Raw genomic sequence first — 22,708 nt, 5'->3', positions numbered from 1 at the left:
AAAACCCGAGTGTAGCGTCTTTCGTTTCAAAGAATTAGGCGACTTCACCGTACACACACACACACACACACACACCAAATCTAGGATACAATGCTTCACTGAGTCTGTGTAGGAGGTTTAAAAAAAAAAAAAAGGAATAACGTGGTGGCAGTGACCGGCAATGATGCAATTGCGTTTTTGGACAGTCCCAGTACAACTGTACTGCCAGAACACCTACACTTGAACACAAAACAGAAAATTGTGGGAGAACCATGATTGCATTTCCGCCCAGTGAAGAACACAAAGCGCCAAAAGAAAAAAAAAAAAATAATCAAATTTATTTGCTGTTTAAATCAATGAGATCCAATTTCAGCACTTCATGGCTAAGCTTTCATAATGAACTCGTACAGTTCTCAAGTTGCATCTGTGGCTTTTGTTTGTGACAATTATTGAAAAAAAAAAAAAAAAAAGCAGGAAGACGCCACATGCATCATCACTTATCAAATAACCACTCTGGTGACAGATAAGATCCCAAAAGCAATTTCCATTGCCATTATTTTTCCAAAAAGAAAAGTAAATGGGCAACTTTTATTTTGTAACTTCTAGTTAAGCTCGCGGTCATTAAAAAAAAAGAAAAGGTTTTATGACACGCGGAAAGATAGAAGCTGCAGTTTATCAGGCCGCTGCCAAAACTGGATTAATACGAATCGTAAAAAAATGTCAGAAAGTCTTTGAATCAAGTTACGAGCTTCATGCTTGAAGTCCCTTGATGGCGTCAATTCATCCACCAAGTTGAGAACAAAACAGCCAAGATGGCTACTTTTGTCATTTTTAGTAGAATTAAATAAAATTTGCCAACTTCTTTTCCCAAAGCTGCGCCTGAGCGCTATGAAGCCAAAGGACGTCTTCATTATCGCCGCATGCCATCAATTTCACCGTCGCAATTCACGGCCGGTTCAATTTCGTCAAAGCGACATCTCGACCTTGGGCTCCGTGACATCAAGTCAAGTTTACGAACGTGCAGAAACGATGTCACGGCCCGCAGCGGCGGTATTTACACGCGGCGTATTGATTTGATTCCAGATGGCTGCTGCTGATCTTTAATTTTCAACAAGGCCGACCGAGTTGGGGAGCAGCGGGAGAAGATGCTATAAGCGCCGCTAGCAAGTTTTTAAAAGTCCATTGATGAAGTTGTGTGGCATTTATCGCATCATTTGCATCAAGATTTATGAAGAGTGGAATGTGGAACTTAGTCGGCAAATTTTATTTTGATTTACGACTATGAGTTACTTTATTACCGTGTGGATGCTGAAAGACAAGACGCTATTGTTAGAAAATAGTTTCGGCGACATCAGGAGTGTCATTATTTGATCATTTAAGCAGCGAGATGATCTCGACAAATACATCAATCACTCTTCACAAATTCATCTATTTGTATTTATTGTGCGAAGCCGTGTCACAACTATTTGCTAAAAAAATAAATAAAAATGGGCCGCCCAAATAAATGGGTAAAAATCAATTTATAGGACTTAAGCACAACAAATTGATGAATAACTAGTTTTGAAACCAGAAGCCAGTCAAAATGATTCAACATCATTACATTTATTTGAACAAAAGGAGGACGGATAAAATGTTTCGGTGTTTTAGCTAGACACAAATTTGCGGGCCACAAAAATGGATGTGGCGTGCCAGACCTGGCTCCCAAGCCTTGAGTTTGATATCTTAGTCTAACAGGAAAAAGCTCTTCATTAAAACAAATTCGGAGCATGTTTGGAATGATTTTGAGCAGATTTAAGTGGAATCGGAACAATCTGTTCTTCGCTCGACCTTTATGTGACTTGTGCCTAAATTGTTCATTTCCGTATATTTAATCCAAAAAAAAAAAAGGAACAGACACACAATCTCTCCTCATCAGGACTCTCCGCAGCCGCCTTCACTACTTCTTCCACTTCTTCACCTGTTTCCATGGTAACCAGTCAGCGCAACCAGAGCTAGCGGCTCTTAAGTTTCAGCTCGCACTAATGAAAATGCTGCAGGACGTCTCGCCCGGCGGTACTTACGAAAGCACGTCGGGATCCGCGGGCCGGTTCTCCCTCCCGCACTCGCTATAAAAGCCATCCCGTCGGCTGGCGTGCCAGTTGACATTATTGTCAGCTTTGATAATGAGCCGACGTTCTCGCCGCTGGACAGAGAGCGACTGTATTTTCAGATTATTTCTCAAGCACGCTAATTTCTAATTACACGTTTGACACACTTGTGTCGATGCTGTAATTACCGCCGCCCTCGATTGAAGACCGATTCTATACTGGTGTGCATTTCTAGAAACTAAGCCGGCCCTTTAATAGAAATGCTTGCGTGATTAGTGAGATTGGACTTGCTTGTGGGAAAACCTCGTTACGATAATCACATCAATGGAGCAAACAAATTCTCCGATGCCAACATCTTGTTGTTGTTCCATGTTGAGGAACTATAATTACAGCAGTTAACACGACAATGTTTCTATTACTTGACCAAATTGTACAACTATTTTGTGTTCCGGGTGACTTTGGGCCAGATGTGCTCAATTGCAGGGCAAAAACAGACCAAAAAATTAAAAAAAATCATACTCGCATGGGGTGGCCAAAGATAGACTTTTAAAGGGGGAGACTTTTTTTTTTTCAACGCCACCTAGTGAAAGGAAATGCAATTGCGCTGCCTGTTATTGGCATGGATAGATGAACAAAGATACATGATTTGTCGTGAATAAATTCTCATTTTCAGCCCAATTAATTAAAATTGCATAATTTGCCCGCGGCACATTGCTTGAAATTACTTGCTTATTGTGTCAAACCGAAAGCTACTGACAAATTAGTTGGTTTTATTTAATTGAGTAACACAACTTGTAAATATATTGATTTTTTTTCCCTGCCTGGCAGTCAAGGAAGACAGCAGCGAGAGTCAATAACATGTAATGCAACAGTCCTCAAATTTGTATATTTAAATAATGTAAACAGTCACTGGCCAGTCTTCTTGATCATTGAGTGGAGCTCTCGCTTTGTTTTGCAGCTTCCCTGCATGCGCCCGCTTTTTGACTTTAATTAAAACGGGAAAAGGGAAGCACTTTTTCATTGTAAGGTGGCGCACTCAAAAGGCCCTAGCGCTGTAATCATCACTTCTAAAACGAGAAGCAACCAAAGTGTTGGCTTTGAATTATGAAACGCGGTTCGCTGAGGTTTTATACCGATCGCAGTGGTGCCTTGAGATATGAGCTTAACTCGTTCCATAAGCATACTTGGAACTCAAAATATTCAATGCAGTATGAACATTAACAGTCAACTTAAAAGCCACGGAATAAAAACTGTACTGATTCAATTGAAACAAATGTAACTGAAATGTTTCACAACAAACATTCCTGAAAGCATTGGATAAAAAAAATAAAGAAATTATATGAAACCATTGCATCAACAGATTGAACATTTGAGTTCTTCAAATACAACTAAACTGGATTAAAAAAATAATAAAATAAATTATATGAAGCCATTGTGTCAACAGATTGAACATCTAATTGAGTTATTCATTCACCTACCACTAGAGGGAGTGCCGGTACTCCTACCACACTGCTCAAGTGTTTGTACTTAAGTGGAAAAGTCCTGTCAAACAAGTTACCGAATAATTGTGACGATGACCAAACTGATCTTACAGAAACTATTCAAGGCTTCCCGACATGTGCCAGCCGCACACCAGCCAGCGCACGTTGACCTTTATGAGACACGGAAGGTGTCAGCTGTGAGCGTGCAGCATCGTGCTCAACATAATTCAACATCCTTCACCTCTGATCGCGCCACGCTGGCGAGCGAAGGACACGAGCGCCGACCTTCCCGGCGACCACCACTCACGCGACTCAATTTACATCACGACCTCTACCTGCGCGTAATTAGCCCCGGTGACTTTCGTGAATGAGGCGTGACTAATTAGCTTTGTGCGAGACAATAGCGTGGAATAGAATCGAATGGACACGAGAGCCGAATCAGCATCCGACGGCCCTCGGCAAAGTAGCCAGCGCCTGCGGGATGGATTTCACTATAAACAAAGCGGCCTGGCATTCCAATGAGATCCCGCAAACCCGATGAGGATTTTAACGAGGCGGCTACGAAAGCTCACCTGCGAGCACGTGTCGAGGGGAGATACTCGAGTCACCGGAGACGGCGAATCAACACGTCGGGTCGGTATGGAGAAGGATTAAGCCAAGCGATTAGCGCTACGAAAGTTAGCCTCGGTCGCGGGGAGCCCGGCGTGGTCAGAGCGCATGAATAAATAAGTGAGATGAAAACCCACCGTCAGTGAGAGTAGAGATGATGTGTGCGAGGGGAATGGTGGTTAAAAAAAAAAAAAAAAACGTGATGAAAGCGCTGCTTTCCCGCCTTCCGTCATTTAGCTTGGTTCTATCCTGTGATGATATTTATATCCAAACGTATCAAGGGAGCACAAAGCGGATTACGGGAAGTAATGTCTTGGGAACTTTTGTTTACTCAATTCCAGATCGGGTAAGAGTCTCAACAGGAAAAATTGGGGACATCGCGGCAATGCTACAACAGATGTCAAAATTATACATTTTTTTACTTCTTTTTTTAGAAAAAAATATTTTGTTAATATTTTTTATTTAAATATTTTAAAAAAAAATTATGTTGTCAAGACGGAAAGCCACCAGTAGCAGGATTTTCACATTTTTCAGCTTTGATCGCCCATCAAATGGGCTCGTAAAAGGGATGGACCGATGAACATTCCTTACCCCGAACCGTCAAATCCGTGCGGAGAATTAACAAGGCGAGCGTGTCGATTCCCAGATTTAAACTTCACTTACTATTTTTAAACCTGAAACTGAGAGGCCGGCCAGCATGGCAAACGTCGTTTTAGTCACGAGCGCTCCCGTCAAGCAGACGTGCCGCCATCAATTAAAAACGACAAAAAAGGCACCAGCAGCAGCTTTTGAACAACTCGAGCAAAAGTGGGACAGCAGGTAAATCGGTGCCGTAAAGTGTTTTTGCCGATCAAACGACGCAGAGGAGCCGCCGACGTCGAGGGAGCGCCGAGATCACACGGGCGCCGGATGAAATCGTTCTGGGTTTTGTTCTCCGTCTAAAAACAGCCGACGCTCTTGACATTATCGCTTTGCGACTCTCTAAACGCTTCCACTTTGAAGGTCAGTCGTACATCCGAGGCGGTTTGAAGGCAACGTCACGGCGGCAATGAGCTGAAGCTACCCGACAGCCCGCCGAGCCGTATTTGGGAGCGGATGGTTTCCAAATGTCAGCGAGCGGCAAACGAGCCACGCCGATGTTCCTTCATTTGTCATTCGCATTTTAATAAGCGGCAACTACGCTTAATGTCGCATTTAATTCAATGGGACAAGCACGGAAACATCCTGTTAGTTCTACGGAGGAAATTGCGCATTGCCTATTTAAAAGATAACATCGCACGGCTGCCGAGCAGCAGTTGGTTTCATGCAAGCGGGACCAAAAAAAAAAAAAAAAAGATGGCTGCCGATTGACAAACGCGCCGCCTCGGTGACCTCCAATTTTTCATAAATAAATCAATCTTATGTATATGTATATATATTTTTTCTTAATATATATTTGGAAGTATTTTTTTCCTCCTTAAATTAGGGGTTGGATTCTGATTTATTCCATTTGTTTTTTCTTCAAACAGAGCATGCATACTTAAATACAATTTCCATTGCTAGTAGATCTACTAGCATTGATTCTGCAATCAACAACATGTTGCACGTATCTAAGCATGCTGTGATGGAGTGATGCGGCTTTCAGAGAAATTCCCGGCAGATTTTGTCAGGAGCAAGCGTTCCAGGATGTTACACTATGTCAAACACCAAGAGGGGGGCGGGGTGCCGGGAGAAAGGTCTCCACTAAATATGTATTAGTTCCGATTGATCTCCAGCTGCGATGAGGTTGATGTCAAATATTTAAAAGTGATGTCAAGCCACCGAGCATGCAAGGCCACGTGACACAAAGATACATCAACACCATAAAACGTTGTGAATCTTGACCCCCCCCAATTATTTTACCAACAGTGTGCCAGAAGGTAAGTCATTTTGGTTACAATGGCAATGATAATAGTCAAGAATAAACTGCAATAAACAGTTTGCCACACCTTGCGCAATATGGCAAATAAGAAAACACGAAGAAAATGTTAAGCAGCAATTCCATGTGACTCACAGCGGTTCCACGAAAATGTGTACAAATATTCATTTGTGCGTGTTTTGGGAATAAGCGCATGACAAGCGAATGCAAACGAGGTCCGTGCAATCAGAGCAGAAAGCGATGAGGGAGCCGAGAAACAAAAAAACCCAAATCTCTTCTTTTTTTTAATGTGGATCTGATTAGCACATGCAAATGATGCCACCGCACTTCATCTCTCATCTGTGTTAAAGACGGGGCAAATTTATATCATATCACAGCCACTTGGAATATTCATGATTCAGTTTGCGACTTTAAAATGGAAAAAGTTTAATTGAACACGAGTCACTGGGTGGTAAATGTGTTTACAGCGTGGGCCTCTTGATAGTTAAGATGGCAGAATGGAGTAAGACTCCTCAAATAGGGAAAGGCGTCCCTCTGGGCGCTGTTCTCAGCCCCTCTCATTATCAGATGTAATCGATTGTTGGGGATGGATACAGAATAGACAACCAGACAGACGAGGGAAACGTGTGTTGAGCATAAATGTGCGAGAGCCCCCCCCCCCCAAATCGGACATCATTAAGTGTGATTGGCCGTGACAAAATTGCCAAGTTCATTTCATGCATCGCGCTCAATCATGAAGGTAACCACCAATATTTGCTGCCACGGCCTGGAGAAAAAAATTGTGCGGAAAATGACTTGTTAGCTCCTCATTTTGGCAGTGGGCAGCATGAGTGGAATTGGAGGGAAAGGTGGAGGGAGGGGGAGGGAATGAGAGGCTGGGGTGTCCATTCATGGGGTCCCTTGTTTAGTCACCCACGGACCAGATGACTCCCTCACCCGACAGATGTTTGTATTGTTTATTAACTTCTGTATATGTTGGAATTTCTTTAGACTAAAGGGTTATAAGATCAGACTCAACCATCAATACTGCCCCTCTAGCGTGATTTGTATTGTATGTTAGCATTAAGCTAGTGAGGGCAAAGTCCTGTGGTTGTTCATTCCCATGACGGCGCAAACCACCTTTTCTACCTGGGAAAGATAACTCATGGAGAATCCCCGAAAAGCAATTGTGAAGAGGATCAACATGAGTGGGAAGAGGTCCCATCCAAGGTGGAGCTGATTTGATTTGATCTTTGATTATTTTCCCCCATCCTGTGGAGCGATCACGTTTTCTCTGGTGGAAATGGGGCAATGTGATAAATATTGATGCTCGGTCGCCGTCAGAGTGCATCCATGTGTTGAATGGAGGCCAGAATATCACGTTGCCCCTTTTCGGACGCGAGTAAGCCGACTCCCGAGCTTTAAAAGCACTTTGCCAGACGTGTTAGTCCCCCCCCCCTCCCCTTCCTTCCCTCCTCGTCCTCCTTTCTGCGGACCTCCCGTCAATCTTCCCTTGCCCTCTCACTTCCCGACTAATCTCTTTCCTTCCACTTTCCGCTTTCATTAAGCGACAGCCGGATCCAGACACTTTCCTCCCGGCCACTCCCCTCCCCTCCCTGTAGATCCCACAGAAGATGAACGGAGAATTGATAACAACATCGCAGAGATGAAGAAAAAAAAGACAGAAATAGAAGCATCTGCTCTGACTGACAAAATGAAGGATCACGAGGAAAGCCAGACCGTGAAAGAAAGTTAAAAAGCCAATCGTCAAATTTGGTGTGGCGGCTACACCATTGAAACAATATTCATGTCGCCACCCCCAATGGAACATAAATATTAAATAAATCAGAATGAATAAATAAATCTAAGTCTTATAATGGTGCAAAGTTGTCCCCAAATAACTGGCGGCAACAAAATCTCCCAAACGTTTACAATCCGATGGCACGGCGAGCGTCATCGCGCTCCGACAAGTCGATCAGGAAATGTCATCCTTACCGGAGAATATCCAGGAATCACCTCCGCTTCATTCCGTGCCGATCTTGCTCGTTAAATATCCAACGCGCTCGAGACTCCGTCTGAGGTGGAGTGAAAGGAAGAGACGCGGAGGGGAGGGCGCTTGTTTATGTTTTTGCTACCAAGGAGGATGCGCTATCCGAACGGGGAATGCGTCCCGTCAGCCGCCCGGCCACTCGTGCGCTTTTCACTGCGACGAGGATCGTGCGCGCATTCTCGGGATGAGTGAGGGAAGGAAGCTGGGAAGGAGGGAGGGAGGGGGGAGCCGCAGTGTGTGATGAGATTGGGAGATGCACCGAGAGGTGGGGTGGCGCCCCGCTTTATTTCTGTCGCTGTTTACGCTGCAGTCTGATCGCTCTGAACGGGAGAGCTTTGTTTATGTTTTACACCAAGATGGAGGACGCATTGGAGAAAAGAAAGGAGCCCATTTGAAGGCCCATTTCAAATTAAAATAAAACAAATGAATAAATATACTTCGGGTGTCAAAAGGTCAAGCATTCCCATAGTAAACGAACCCTTGACCAATCAAAGCTTCAATTATCCTTCTGGACTTTTTTTTTCTACCGCAGTGGTTGGAATGTAGCGCATTTTTTTAAGAAAATAATACAAAAAAATATCTAAAAGAAATGCTATGGTAAATTGCTTCCGAATGATACGGAATAAAGAGGCCAACTCGTCAGTTATCTTTGACTTTCGAGGCCAAGTGCGATGAAGGTGATCTATACCGCCGCGGGAATTTGCTCTCAACAACATCGCGGCAAAGCCACGCTGCCAACACGCGCTTGGAAAGGCACAGCGGGCATCCCTCTGCTGACGTGACTCATCGGCGTATAATCCCACACTGGATGATTCACGCTCAAATTCAGACAACACAGTTTGGAGCGCACGGGTGGCATCTGGGGGCGGGGCTCTGATTTGCACGGGCACGACTCCACAGGAGGGCCGGGCGACCTGCGGCGCCGGCGCGTAAATCGCACGTATAGCGAGTGAAGAAAAGTCAACCCACGCCGTGTGTACCTCTGCATCATTTCCACTGCCAAATGCTCAGAAAAGAAATCAACCGGAAATTTTACCGCACCCTATAAAGTTAGTTGTTTGGTGCCAAAGTGCCCTCCAGCAAGACGCTGAATCTCAACTGCTAAGGGCTACATCACCAACATACCACTTCCATTTTGCTTGAGAGCATTTTTTTTTGGGGGGGGGGGTCCCCTTGGGCAATGAAAAAGTGCCCAAACGCAAAGATGGAAAGACTTTGTGACCTCAGCCAAGGAAGTTATGTCGACTTCATAGCTGAGTCAGCAGAATGACGCAAAAACAGCTGAACTATGTCTTTGTAGGCAAAGAAAAATTTTGAGCAATTTTGAATGTTACGGCATGAATATTAATGACACAATGAAGGTGTATGCAGGAGATGACACACAGTTATTTTATCAGAGAGAATAATTAGTCTTAAAATACTTTTTTTCCACAGACTCCTTTCATGATTATAATCCAATATGAGAATGTTAAGAAAATATGAATAAATTGACAAAAAAATGTTGTCTCCATTGGAACTCAGTTGCTAACCAAAACAGCAGTACTGGTCAATAATGGATCGCCTGTTGATGGTGTAGGGACCGACCTCATTTCTCTGCTTTCCTTCATTTATGCTCGAATACTGTTTTATAAAATTCAAAATTGCTCTCTACAGCCGGGTAAATAAACAACCCCGACTGCTATTTGCCGAGATACGCTGAACGCATGCACAGACACGGGCGTAATACTCCTCGGACCTTTTCCCAATGTCGGCCGGAGTCTATTTTATAAACTTAGTGTTTACCGAGGCTCCCACGCTTTGCTAATAAATTGACGGTTAGCTGTTGTTTAGAGCCGCATCCAGTCCGACAGATGCGGCCGTAAATATCGTTTTCCCGCACGGCCGACCGAATGAGGCTGTTCCTCGTGGACGTAAATATCTGACCGGCAAAAAAAAAAAAAAAAAAAAAAACTCGGAGATTGCATACAATTATACAAAGCCATAAATGATCCAACAACATCTCCAGTAAGCCTTGAACATTCCGTCCCATTAGCACAACAGGCCGCCCAATTGCGTGCGCCGAAGCCCGGTTGCATTATTCTGCGTGTGACAGCCCTCCCGCCTGAACGTGACCCTGACAAGTGTTAAGACGCGACATTTCCCCAGCTGATGGCACATAAGAACATTATGCGTGTGTGCCCAGACGACGACGGCTGGCTCACAAATTGCCTCGTTCCGAAAGGTCTTGAGGGACATATTGGGACCGTGAACCCTTTTGACACGTACACATATGGCGCCAGTCCATATTAATTATACCTCACGTTAAAAAAATATATATATTGACAATAATCTGGAATAATCTGCAATTCCTGATTGGTTAATAATGACGTCATTTTTTTGGACTAACCCTTCACAATAAAAAAATAAATAAATCATCAATAAGTTTCAAGCTTCTTTTTCTTTCTAGTAAAGCGCAAAGTCTCTTACCTTGCCGACAGGTTCGGCTGTCACTCCCGCCTTCATCGCAGCTGTCACCGCTGAAAATGTCAGCGAGGTAAGACATTTCTCTCTTCACTGGGGTAAAAAAGAATTGTCTGGGAAAAAAAAGAAACCCAAAACTTATCTTAAAAGAAGACAAGATGAAGGCATAGAAGTGGAAAAAAAAATAGACTACAAGTGCTGCATTCGCACTTGCTTCCGCAATCATTTATTATACAATACAACATTGTTCAGGGTAATTGCTGAAATTTTGGACCTTCCTCGCTTTCCTTGGCCTTGTTACAAATCAATGACGAAGCGTCGTTTAGCTAACGTTGCGTCGTTTAGCTAACCTTGCGTTGTTTCTCCGGCAAATGTTGCTTTGTCCAATGTCTTTATATCATTTCCTCCACAGGTACAACAACAAGCATTCAATCACATTGTGTGCACTTCAACGGGAACATCGTGTTCTATTTGTTTCCTAGCAACGTGTGTCACAAGCACATGTGGACATTGTTAGCTTGCCTGGACAAGAAGAACGGATCATTTAAAGAGCAGTTTCCCCCCCCCCCCCCGTTTGATTCACGTAAGATATAAACAAATATGTTGGTATGAGTAAAAGTGACCAGGATTGGATTGATAGCAAATGTGAAAAAGCTCCAGCTAGCAAAAGGTAGCGCCCCACCTTAGCCCTATGTTTTGCTTTGAAGACACAAGTGAAACGTTGACCAAGTGTCAAAGATTTGTCAGCGGCAGACTGAAAGAACGAAGCCTGACAACAGAGAGAACCAAAGTTTTGAGCATGTCGCTATAATGATGGTCGTTCCTCTGTGTTGATGATGAAAGAGCGGCCCGAAAACTCGCCAGCTGCTTTTTGTTTACGAGGAGAAGACGTTGTGTCACGTTGCTTAGACGTAGTAAAAAAAACAACAACAAAAAACGACAAGCTGACAAGGCAACTTTTCCAGGATTAGCTTCAAAATGAAAGCGGTGAGGAGATCCCGCTCGCAGTTTGCCCTCATTACGCCTGTCGAGCAAACGGCATAAATAAAGTGAGGCAAGCGCGACGGCGACTTGCCTCCCTCCACCGGTTCCCGTGAGCTTGACCTCTTCGCCTGGCGTTTTAATCATCGGCAATATGTGAGCCATACATATTTATAAATGCCTCATTATGCCATCAGTCAAGCTAATCATTATGGGGCCCATTAGAGGCCTTTTTGGGCGCAGCGCTGACTTTCAATGACAAAGAATAAAGCAAGCAGTTCGGCTGACTTTAAACAAAGGTGTTGTTGAAGAGCAATAAAGCATCGCCGCCTTTTATTACCCTCACAGAGGACATTAAAGATTTTTTTTTCTGCCACGCGTCGTCAGTTTTATACTGCCGGCGGAAGTCGAAATGTAACTACTTTGTCAGGGCGCCATCTTGTGGTGAACAGAAAATTGAGAACCGTTCACTCTATCTGCTAAAGTCTACTAAAGCATCATGAAACGGTTTTGTTGACGTTATGAGTAATTTTGCGAACACGTGCGCGTGTTGTTTACGCAACGTCGCGTTACATAAAGGCAGAAAAATAAATGTCGAATAAATAGTGACTAATAAATAATAAATAAATAAAAAGCCGCTGACTTTTGTCCTGAGCTCTTCATTTGTAAAATTCACTTTTGCAGCAGCTTTCGAAATGTACTCGCCGCATTTAAAAGTCATTACATATAATTGCACTTGGCTTCGCTGTAATCCAGATATATGAGGATTACCTTTGTCAAAAACAATAATGTAGTTGAGTTTTAATGCAAATCCGCTTGGTAACAAAAAAAAAACAAAAAAAACAAAAAACAACTTGGCCTTTATACCCACTTAAAACCAAAAACGACGGGAGGAGAAAAGATCGTACGAAAAAACATCACAGAACAGATGCGTAAAGAATGAGCAGGAAGCGTCACGGGTTTCATGTTTCATTAATCCCGCGGTCCAATTTTCAGAGCGCTCGTCCTCGTTAAGGTTGAGAGTGTTTTATTTACATAAAAATATCAACAAGGTTGTTAGGGGAAACGCTCTTGAGGGTCATAATCCCTTCAAACATATTTTGTGGAATCACCACAGCTCAAGCGGCGGCCGAGAATAATTTCAAGAAACAAAAAATGTGTTTTAGATGTTTCCAAATTTAAACACGCAAGATGGACAAAAGTGATGGAGTTGCATCATGTGTTTTGATTTTTTTGCATTCATTTTCAGCCACTTCTGGCTTCTCAACCGCGGCCGTTTTGTGTAAATCGCTTTGTTGCCATGTCTGTCAATTGAATATCCTTCTTTTAGATGCATTTCCAGATGAATTAAGCTTTTGTGTAGCTTTGTGGTCCAGCTGACAATAATTTGATTGTGTCCCAATGCCGAGTGAGGGTTTCAACAACATTATTATTATTGACATTTTGTTTTGTTGCCCATTGTGTTTGAGCTAAAGTGTACACGTGTGTGTGTGTGTGTGTGTGTGTGTGTGTGTGTGTGTGTGTGTGTGTGTGTGTGTGTGTGTGTGTGTGTGTGTGTGCGTGCGCGTGCGGAGAAGGGGGGAACGACAAAACGAAAGAACACATTCTATGCTTAACATTTGCATCACAATCACTGGCCTTTCGTTGACATTTAATATAGCCGCGGAATTATAATCAGCCCAAATAACGAGATGAGAAATACCAAGTGTGTCAGTAAAAGGTTCCGACGAGTTGCGAAAAAAAAGCAACTATCACTAATGCGTTGTCTAAATGTGACTAATGCACACTGTACGGGAACGAAAAGTGGCCATACAATTAGGGACACTGAGAGCTGAAATGTGGTCTAACTGACATCATTTCTCACATGAATTTGTTGAAAATGCGGCTTTAATCAAATTCTCGATTACAATTCAGTTAGCGGGAATAATTACGTGTCATATCAGCCCCTCGGAAAAAACAATGTTGAAATATTATGGGCCGCTATCTCCAATTGAATTGTGCAAAGACACGACTGTGCCTTTGGTTGACATAAAATAAAAATGTACGTCATTTCCAATTGATTTTTTTAAGCTGTGCATTGCCTTTGATATTCTCAATCTTCCTTTGAGCAAAATTCTGCTCCCTTATTGGCTAGCGGCATTATTAGTTCAACGCGGCAACTTTTATGGATGGCGTCAACGCCGGCTGCGACAATTTGATTTGGCAGGAGAGCATTTCATGAGCGCAAACATAATGTTGGGTTGCCATAGTAACCGAAACGGACAGGAACAGCCTGCGTAATGCTTCCTTTTGGCTTACCAGAGCCAAAAAGAGACTACTATTTACAAAAATAGAATTATCGACAATATCGTTTGACAGTGTTGGCCCGATTTTACGATTGCAAATTGAGGCCGATGGTGACTTTCAGCTGCGTCGTGACAGAATTGCGATTTCGGGGACACATTGGCAGACTGCTCAGGACAATATGGCTAACGTGACAATAAATGGACAATAACGCTAAAAAGAACAGCCTGACCAACACGCCATCCTGATCACCAGCTGGCATCAGCTGTCCTATTTGGGCCATAACGTCCGAGTCGTCCATTACGGAGAAAAATGATGGCTCCCGCTTTGCAATCCCGCCAGTCAAACTCGAAGAGGCGGAGTTGATTAGGGGAGGGGAGCGCAAAAACTCTCAGATGAGCACCGGTATCCAAAAGTAAATGGAGACAGATGGAGGGGACAGGCGTGTTTAGACAAGCCGTTCTCTTATCGCCTTCGGAATGACGAGGGCGTTCGCTTGTCATCGCCGTGTACAAATTAGCGCTCGCTAACCCCAAAGGAGATAGCAGTCAGAGTCAGCCGCATGTCGATGTGACGCGCCGCTTTCATCGCAAACGGATCAACGAGACAAACATCTAGCCCCTCAGCGCCACGTGCGATTTATAGAGTGCTTTTTAAAATGAGAAATTTTCCTCAAATCTAGCCTCACTTGACAGGGAATTCATTCTGAACGGCTTGTTGGCACCAATGAGGCTTTTCATTTGACGGGCCTTGGCATCGCCGTAACGCTAATCAAGCCCGTCCCCGTGGCGAGCGGTGGCGGAGTCGTTAGACGAGCGCGGAGTGCCGCGCTTGCAGCTAGCGTAGCATTCTGCGGGCATATAATGTTGGCTTGGAAAAACGATGGCGCGTTTGGGCAAAACAAAGGCAAAATATAAAAATGTAAAACAGATCAAATTCTTTTAGCTACAAATATCGGCTAACAGTCGACTTGACGACTAATTATCGCAGCTAGTGTAGCATTCTGCGGGCAAATAATGTTGGCAATGGAAAATTGTTTAGGCAAAACAAAGGCAAAATCTAAAAATGTAAGGCATTTAAAAACAGATAAAATTCTTTTAGCTACTAACATCAGCTAGCAGTCGACTTGGCTACTAATTATCACCAAACCCGCTCCCCCCCAAAAATATCGGTCAAAAGATTAAATATATTTTGTCGCTACCAGTTTTTGTCTATTGTGAGTTTGGTCTGGAACGTCGTCTCCACAATTGACGAGATTACTGACAGGCATTCATGAGGTAATAACATTTTGAAAGGCAAAACACTATTTACGGGCCAAAATCTATTATGTCATTTATTGCATATAATAAAACATCTTAAGAGTATTTTTATGGCAAATGATGATGCCTTGATTGTCATTATTTTGTACGAGTGACAGCAAACATCACCTTTACGGCAAATTACACAATAGCCATTGCGACTTCTATTTGATGAGAATTTAATGGTGTTCTACGCGTCTTTTTTTCGGGTCTTCCGATTAGAATGCAAGCAAAAGATCAACTCCCCCCACGGGATTGAGCTGGATTATCTGGCCTGGGAACGCCTGGAGGTTTACTCCCAGGACCTTACACTGGGTGTAGCTGGGAACACCTGGGTTACGAAACTCCGTCTGCCACAACCTCGGCCCAATTCCATGAGAAAACGGATGAAGGGATTATGGGCCCAGCTAAAAGTGGCAACAAAATGGGGTGAAAATAGGAAATAATAATAGCAATGTGGTGAACGGCAAGGTCAATGTGTGGGGGGGGGGGGATATTGCAAGAACTGATTTTTTTTTTTATCCTCCAGAAAAATGTCCAGTTCATCATCTGCTGGAAACTGATTAAAATGCAAATTCCACGGAAAGGTTTTTTTTTCTTTGAGTGGAACCTAGAACAACGAGTCCTATTGTGAAATATACCTTTGCCATATTTGCATAATAATGAATTCAACACAGCTGCACAGTATATGTAAAAAAAAAAAAATGGCCAACAGGCTGGGCAAAGAAAAAAATGTAAGATACCAACATATTTGAATTTCCTCAGTCTTGAGAATGTGGATCAAGCAGCTTGGGGCACAAATGTAGCATATTGGGAGGCCAACCAATTTAGATTTGGCGTTGGATGAAAAGCATATAAGTGATGAGATCTCAGCCAAGTTGAGATCAGATTGAACTTTTAAAGGCCGCAGATTGCATCTGCAGACAGGTTCAAGCGCCACTTATCTTCTTGCCGTCAAATACCAAACGACGTTCACAGATCGGCACATGAAACTCAAACACTCGATACCTAACTGCTCAATTGTAATCAAAGCTCGCGGGTAGAAAAAGCCGATAGTTATTCGTCTGATGATCGTCATATTGAGGGGGTCACCTCCACTTTCCATTGAAAAAAGGAAAAAAATGACTCATTCAATGACTGCTTTGGCAGTGAATGAATTCATGAGTTCAAAGCAAACACGGTGAAGCAGCTTTTAGCTGCTGTGCCGTAGAAAAGTCAGGCCCAAGTGGAAATGATCGACTTCATTTTAGTTTCACATTACACACACACACACATGACCCCGCACACACACGCAGGCAAAAAGGCTTTTGATTTGAAAGGTCTCCGTTTATTTTCGTTAAAGACGCCCACAATCTAGCGGGATCAGAAATGAGTGAATAATCCTTCTGCTCCCCCGGCGCACATTTGTTTGTTTGTGCCGAGGCTTTGCTTGGGAAAAAAAAATAAAAATAAACAAAGATCCCAGCTAGCCCCTTTTGCTTCGCTCTCTCGCAAACGTTTGATTTAGGACGATTAAATCTAGCGCTTGGCAAGAAAATCAATGCATTTAATGATATTGTTAATGGGCTTAAGGTTTGATACTGACACCAATGAAACAAATCATGTAATAACTAGCAATTGCCATTTCCATCAAATAGCGAGTCTTTATTTTTACGTCTACCATATTTCCACATCTTGTGGGCCTGATTTTAATAGATGCTGTGTATTAAATACTGAATGACCCTAATGCATCATCCACCAAATAAATAAATGCCTTTACCCAAATACAAGAAATACACAGCTTTCGTTATCTTTAACAGGTTTATGCTTATTGTTTACCGACATTACCCAAAGAAAGTCGTCTTCGGTAATTGACGTTTTTATTCAATTGAAAAATGTCATTTTCAGCTAAGGGTGATGAATCAAACTTGTCACAAGGAAAAGCCTTTAAAACTGCCTCAGGCTTTTAAGTCTATTGTGACTCGGATGGATTTTCCTGAGTGAAAAGCAGCATGGGGGGGTAAAAAAAAAAAAAGAAAAGAAAAAGAAAAGAAAGAGCATGCAGTATTCATCAAGTGAAATGTACCTTTGAGCAGCAGGAAGGAAGTGCTGGGTCGACAGCGTGGCCAAGAGCAGCGGTTAGTGACCCGAATGGCATGTTTGGAGTCTGGCGGGTCCAGTCGGGCTTCAGAGTGTATTAAGAGTCGGCCGACTGCCCGCGGGAGGACTTGGCGACCACGACACACTTCCTCAACCATAAAGTGTCCCGTCAGCACCTGGCCTGCTGGAAATAATGCAAAGTGAATTTTGGGACAAAATAATGCCAATGGACGCTCAGGGTTCGTCTAAAGTCATCTGAGCGTTTAAGACCTGCTGCTGATTTGGTTAGCTCAAGTCGATCGCAAAGTCTAACTGGGCGTTCGGTTCGAAAGGGCCGTTTGCGCCATTGCGGGTGTGAACACAGTCCAATTGTTTCCCAGCCGATGGAAACGGCTCCCCTCATTCCCTTTTTAATTCAGCACGGAGACAGAAATAGAAGCTCGGCGGAATCTAGATTTTGATATCTTCCACACAGGAGAATGCGTCCTTTTTGCTTGGCGGGAAATAGATCTGTCATCCGCACAGCGGTCAAAGAAAAAAAAAAACCAGCGGCAGCAAATGCAACAAAAACAGCAGGGGGCTTAAAATTGAACCCTGTGGAGCGCCATACAGCAGTGGGCTGACACAAAACTTCCTGCCAGCCCAATCGGATCCAAATCACTCTGGAGCGCTAGCGCTAATGCCCACCTGGTGCTGGAAACAAGCCAACACAATTTTGCAGTCTTCAGTGCCACTAGCCAGGATCCATTCACAGTATCTTAAAACCTGGTTTGGAGCAACTACTCTAATATACTGACACAATCCTATGAATGCTTTTTCTGTCCAAGAGACAAACAAATGTTTACTCCGCCATAGGCTAAATGGCAACGCAAGGCCATATTTAGCCATGTGACTCAGCAGCAGTGGCGTCGCCTGTGCTACGCCGCCTTTGGAAGTTGCAAAATGTCCCGCTGGGCAACATCTGCCAGCAATGCAAGGCCTTCGCTCAAGTGCAGCAAAGTGAAGGACGGAGATGAGAGCGTACACGGGAACGACAATGAGATGGTCAAAACACGGCGGCCGTATGCGACATCATGCTTCTGTTCTATAATTGCTAAAGGCCCTTAAATGGGGACTTTCATATTTAATCCTGCTTTTATTTTTGCTGTGGCAGGGGTGGGCAACCTACGGCTCGTGGGCCCGACTGTACACCCGCAAAAAAAACAGTCGACTTTTCATCGACTTCAAATGTATCTGGGTCCAGATGATTTTGTGTAACCAGGGACTCGTGAAGGATATTAAAACTTTCTCATGGTCCAGGGGGCGCTACTGAGCTCCTCCATGGACTTTGGAAATACTCCAAAACACATGCATTAATTAAGCTATTAATTATCATGAGCTGTTGTTTTTTTTTTCATCACTGTTCTTGAAGAGCTTTGCAGGGCTTAATGGCTGTCTTGGTCTCCGGGTTTGTGGGTCCGCCCAGAAAGCAAAGTTTAACAAGCGGGTCACATTGCATGACCCCGCGTGGCCACACACTTTGATTCAGTACGGGGGGGGGCCTGTGGTGTCTAATTGAACGGCGTTCCTCGCTAATCTAGCGCGCGCTTGTTTTCCTTCCAGCCTCCATAATTAATTGGCCTTGATGAGCATGGAGATGCTGGTAATTGGGCGATTAGGGATCCCTTAGACTTCATGTTTTAACATGGGGATGAAACACAGCATTTTAATGCATTTTATTGGAATGCTGTGAGTGTGTGAAGTGCTTTGAGTTGAGAAAATAGTTTCATTTAGTCTGACATTTCAGTATTATTTTTCCGTCGTAAAAAAAAATCATTTTTGTGATCCGTTTTTAATTATTTCTGGTCAAACCTGTCAGTCATTCTGCTAGATTTAGAAGTAGCCAACAATTGAAAATGTCTGAATGTCTTCTTTTAAATTTTAGTTAATGATGCTGGTGCCGGTTCTGCTAACAGTAAACACGCATGCTACATGTTACAAAAGTGAGCGAGCGGTTCATTTTGACACATGGTAATGAAAACGCTACTTTTTTTAACATTTGGCAACATTTTTCGACAGTCGGTCTATGATTGGTCAAGTAGATTTGCGATAGTTAGCGCACACGAGCTAACATTCGCTGAGCCTGTCAAGCTTCTTTTGTCTTTGTCCAACGAGTCACATCGTTACAAACACAATCTAATTAGGAGAGCTGGATTCAATTTGGCAAAGTTCAACAGCAGAGGAGGACTAAAGCGCTCAACTGTGTGTGAGGTGACCAGAAGCTGCACAGCCAGCCAGCCAGCACACCCCAATTAATGAATCCGTCCACGCGGGCCTGCAGAGGACGACGGACAGATGGCGCAAGTCGCAGTGCGTCACGTGGTGATGGCGCAGCCTCCGTGCGCGGAGGTTCCGACCCGCTGCCAGCGGGTCCCCGTTGAGATTTAGCACGCCGAGATGAGCGATTAATCAGTGTGAGCCGGACTACGCGAGTAAGCAATTCACTCGCCGGCGAGCGCTGCGAAAATCCGCTGACGAGGCAAATGCGCGGCCGTGACATCATTTATCTTGCCGCTCATTTGAGTCGCTGCCTACAAACGTCTTAATAGACACTTTGCAGAGGACGACGCCTCCGGAGCAAAAACAAACAACCGTTCGAACATTTTATATACTCGTTAGGGTCAAAGGGTAAACCCGTTCGTTCTATTCGCCAGAACGACAAATAAGTAAAGCAAAGGTAAGACTTCGAGGCCAGATATTGAAGAATAAAAATCGTTTTTTTTGTTTTGTTTTTGAATCTGTCTATTGCTTTTCATAGCACCAATGAGCATATTGTGCCTTTAACTTGCTTTTTTTTGAAGCCTCTACAAGTGTAAAAGGTTCAAAGAGGCAAAATCCCCGTTGGACTACAGACTTGACCGGGGTTAATGAGCTGAAGAGAAAAAAACCTCCACCTTCGCATCTGCCGGAGCAAGTATGATCATCGTGGCGTTATGTTTTGTTATGATATGAGTAAGGAGACTAAAGCCCGGCTGCCAAAAGCTTAAAGCCTTCCTATTATGACACATTATATACATTTATGGGCTCCACTTCAGGACGGCGCCGTGCAACATAAAAGGCAAAGTAGGGCCGTAAAGGCTTAATTGTCAGTTTGACGGAGGCCATTAGCCGACCGGGGTCATGCAACATATAATAAGGAGGAATCATAAAGAATGAACTATTGCCCACATTGATTAAGGACCCCACGAGGAACACATTTTAAATTATAGTAAAAAAATATATATATATACTGTCATAGGGTCAAGTAAACTGCAATAAAATATAAAAAAAAAAATGTATTCCCTCAAATAAATAAAAATGTAAAATATTGTAGTCACATTCATAATATTCAGCAAACAATTAATTGATATAAATCAAAATTTTCTCCTTAAAATAAATCTGTATTCTTTTAAATAAATCCAAAAAAACAAGACGAAAAAAGTAAAATACTGTAGTCACACTCATAATATTTAGCAAATAATTAATTGATATAACTTTTTTCTAAAATAAGCATTTAAAGCGCAAAGCAAAACTACAAATTCTCATTTATTATTATTTTTTCAAACTCTATAGGTGGCGTCCTGAAAGTAGAGAGACAAGGATGGGCCATGTGAAGGTCACTGTGTGGCCTCCTAATAGGTAAAGTACTCCCCAGGGTGCTGCTGGATAAGTGCCCTGTTCTAGAAGAGCGAGTTCCTACAATGAAGCAATTTAGAATTACGCTGGTGGCTCAGTGGGGTAAGAAAAGCATGAAGGAAGCCATTTTGACCCAAAAAGTATGCTGACCATTTGGAGCTTTCTTGCTGCGTCGTTGCTGGGACTTATTTGACCTTATTGTACTCCAATTTTCTATCCCATGATTGAAATCGACATGACCAAAAAAAAAAAAAAAAAAACAACGAAAAAGCAATCAACCACATCTGGAGTATCAAAAGCAAAATAAACGGTGAAGGATGATGAAGTATTTCTTAAGATTTTTGTAACCCATGTGTCACTTAAGCATCACCATTTAGCATGTGAGGTGTCAGAATGGAGATTTCCATCTACCTTCAACCCTGCCAAAAAATATTTACAAGTTCACTGATATTCCGCCTTCAGCGTTTGCTATATTTGTTAAGGTAAAAAAAAAAAAAAAAAAAGAACTCTGGCTCAGGGAACCACAACAAACATAAATAAGGCGATAAATAATCAACCTTGAGCTCGCTTTGAAGCCACGGCTATAGAAAATCAAGCGCGGACCTCCACAAAAACTGCGGTGACCATGTGATGGATATTTACCTTGCCAATTGACGTCGGCCCACGTCGCGCCGACGCCAGTCGGCAAGACGTCCGTCCAACCGGAACAAATAAATCCGGGCAACGTATACGAGCGTGCCGGCCGATGTTCCGCCAAGACTCGGATTTAGGGAATGTGAGCAAAGTGGCGTATTGGCTCAACCTTGCGATGCCGTCTTGAATAATAACTGCCAATTTGAGGAGCGGCTCATGTAATGCAGATTGGACATCGAGAACAAACCCCGTTGATGAACGTACGAGAACAAATGGCTTCGATGAGCTGCGGAAAAGTCGAGATTGGGGGGGTTTGAGCTTTTTTCACGGCATGACGGCTCGTCACGGCTGTAATCAAAATGGCTTTGTGCCGCCCCAGGTACCTACGCTCGCTTCGTGTTAGCATGGCAGACGCCATCATGAAGTGAGCTGCCTGTAATTGCATGTTAGCGGCCTCCACTTGAAAAATCTAAAAAATATAGCCACACAAAAAAAAGGCATTTTGGCTGATTTTTAAGACCGCCTGGGCCCTCAAATGTCTTGTGAACTTTTTTTTTTTTACCAATAAATGGCTTTTCACACATGTGACAAACAAGTTTAAGTATCTCAAGGCAGAACTGTAAACATTTTGGGCAACAGAAATGGCACCAAATCTTTTTTTGCGGTATTGCTTGACTCTACCAAAACACACACATAATCCTTCTTTCCTTGTGACACGAAAGCCACCTGGAGATCCATTCGGACACGGCGTAGGCGTTCCAAACATAAATTCCAGGCGAGGTATTGCGAGTGAGCCGCAATTATTCCGTCCTTGAAGAGAGAGTATTTCTTTCCACGGCAAAGAGAATAAGGATTGCTGAATTCCCATCAGGTAGCCGAGTCTTTGGCCACAAAATGGATTATCTGTCAAGAGCTGGTTTGTTGGCCCGCTGGATGCTGCACGGGCGATAGCGTTTGTCTTTGTCTCGCAGGAACACCTTGCTAGCGAGCCGCGAGTGCTTCTAAAACCGACGGGGGGAAAATTCCATATTTAAGGCCGTCATTAGCGTCGCCGCCGCATCTTGGCCCTCCCGGCGTTCCCACGGCGAGTTGAGTTTGGATACGGCATGACAGATCAACGGGAAAGCTGCTTAGGGAAGGCAGGGAGAAGGATCTCCAAGCCGCCGTGCCCATTTTTGGACGGGCAGAGGAGATTGCAGCCAGTGTTTGGCAACGGCGCAGCCCGCTTTGGTGCCGCG

The 22,708-nt window shown here is 43.5% G+C and overlaps 1 protein-coding gene across 12 annotated transcripts in view; it reads right to left on the bottom strand.

Moving 5' to 3' along the window:
• The window catches only part of lingo1a (leucine rich repeat and Ig domain containing 1a), a 155,235-nt gene that overhangs the window by 35,615 nt on the left and 96,912 nt on the right, over positions 1-22,708 (bottom strand). For 10 of the 12 annotated variants that reach the window (XM_085914384.1, XM_085914385.1, XM_085914388.1 and 7 more), the window contains 2 exons: positions 17,170-17,367; positions 10,549-10,655 (listed from right to left, as the gene is read on the bottom strand). The gene's annotated coding sequence lies outside the window, so the exon portion shown is untranslated. The remainder of the gene's footprint in view (positions 1-10,548; positions 10,656-17,169; positions 17,368-22,708) is intronic. The other 2 variants (XM_085914387.1, XM_085914391.1) reach the window with 2 other exon arrangements.

This window comes from Syngnathus leptorhynchus, chromosome 6 (assembly GCF_054491065.1).
Source record: "Syngnathus leptorhynchus isolate UIUO chromosome 6, UIUO_Slep, whole genome shotgun sequence".
NCBI lineage: Eukaryota > Metazoa > Chordata > Actinopteri > Syngnathiformes > Syngnathidae > Syngnathus > Syngnathus leptorhynchus.
Note: the sequence above shows the minus strand (reverse complement) of the source record. Positions and strands in the feature narration are given on the sequence as shown.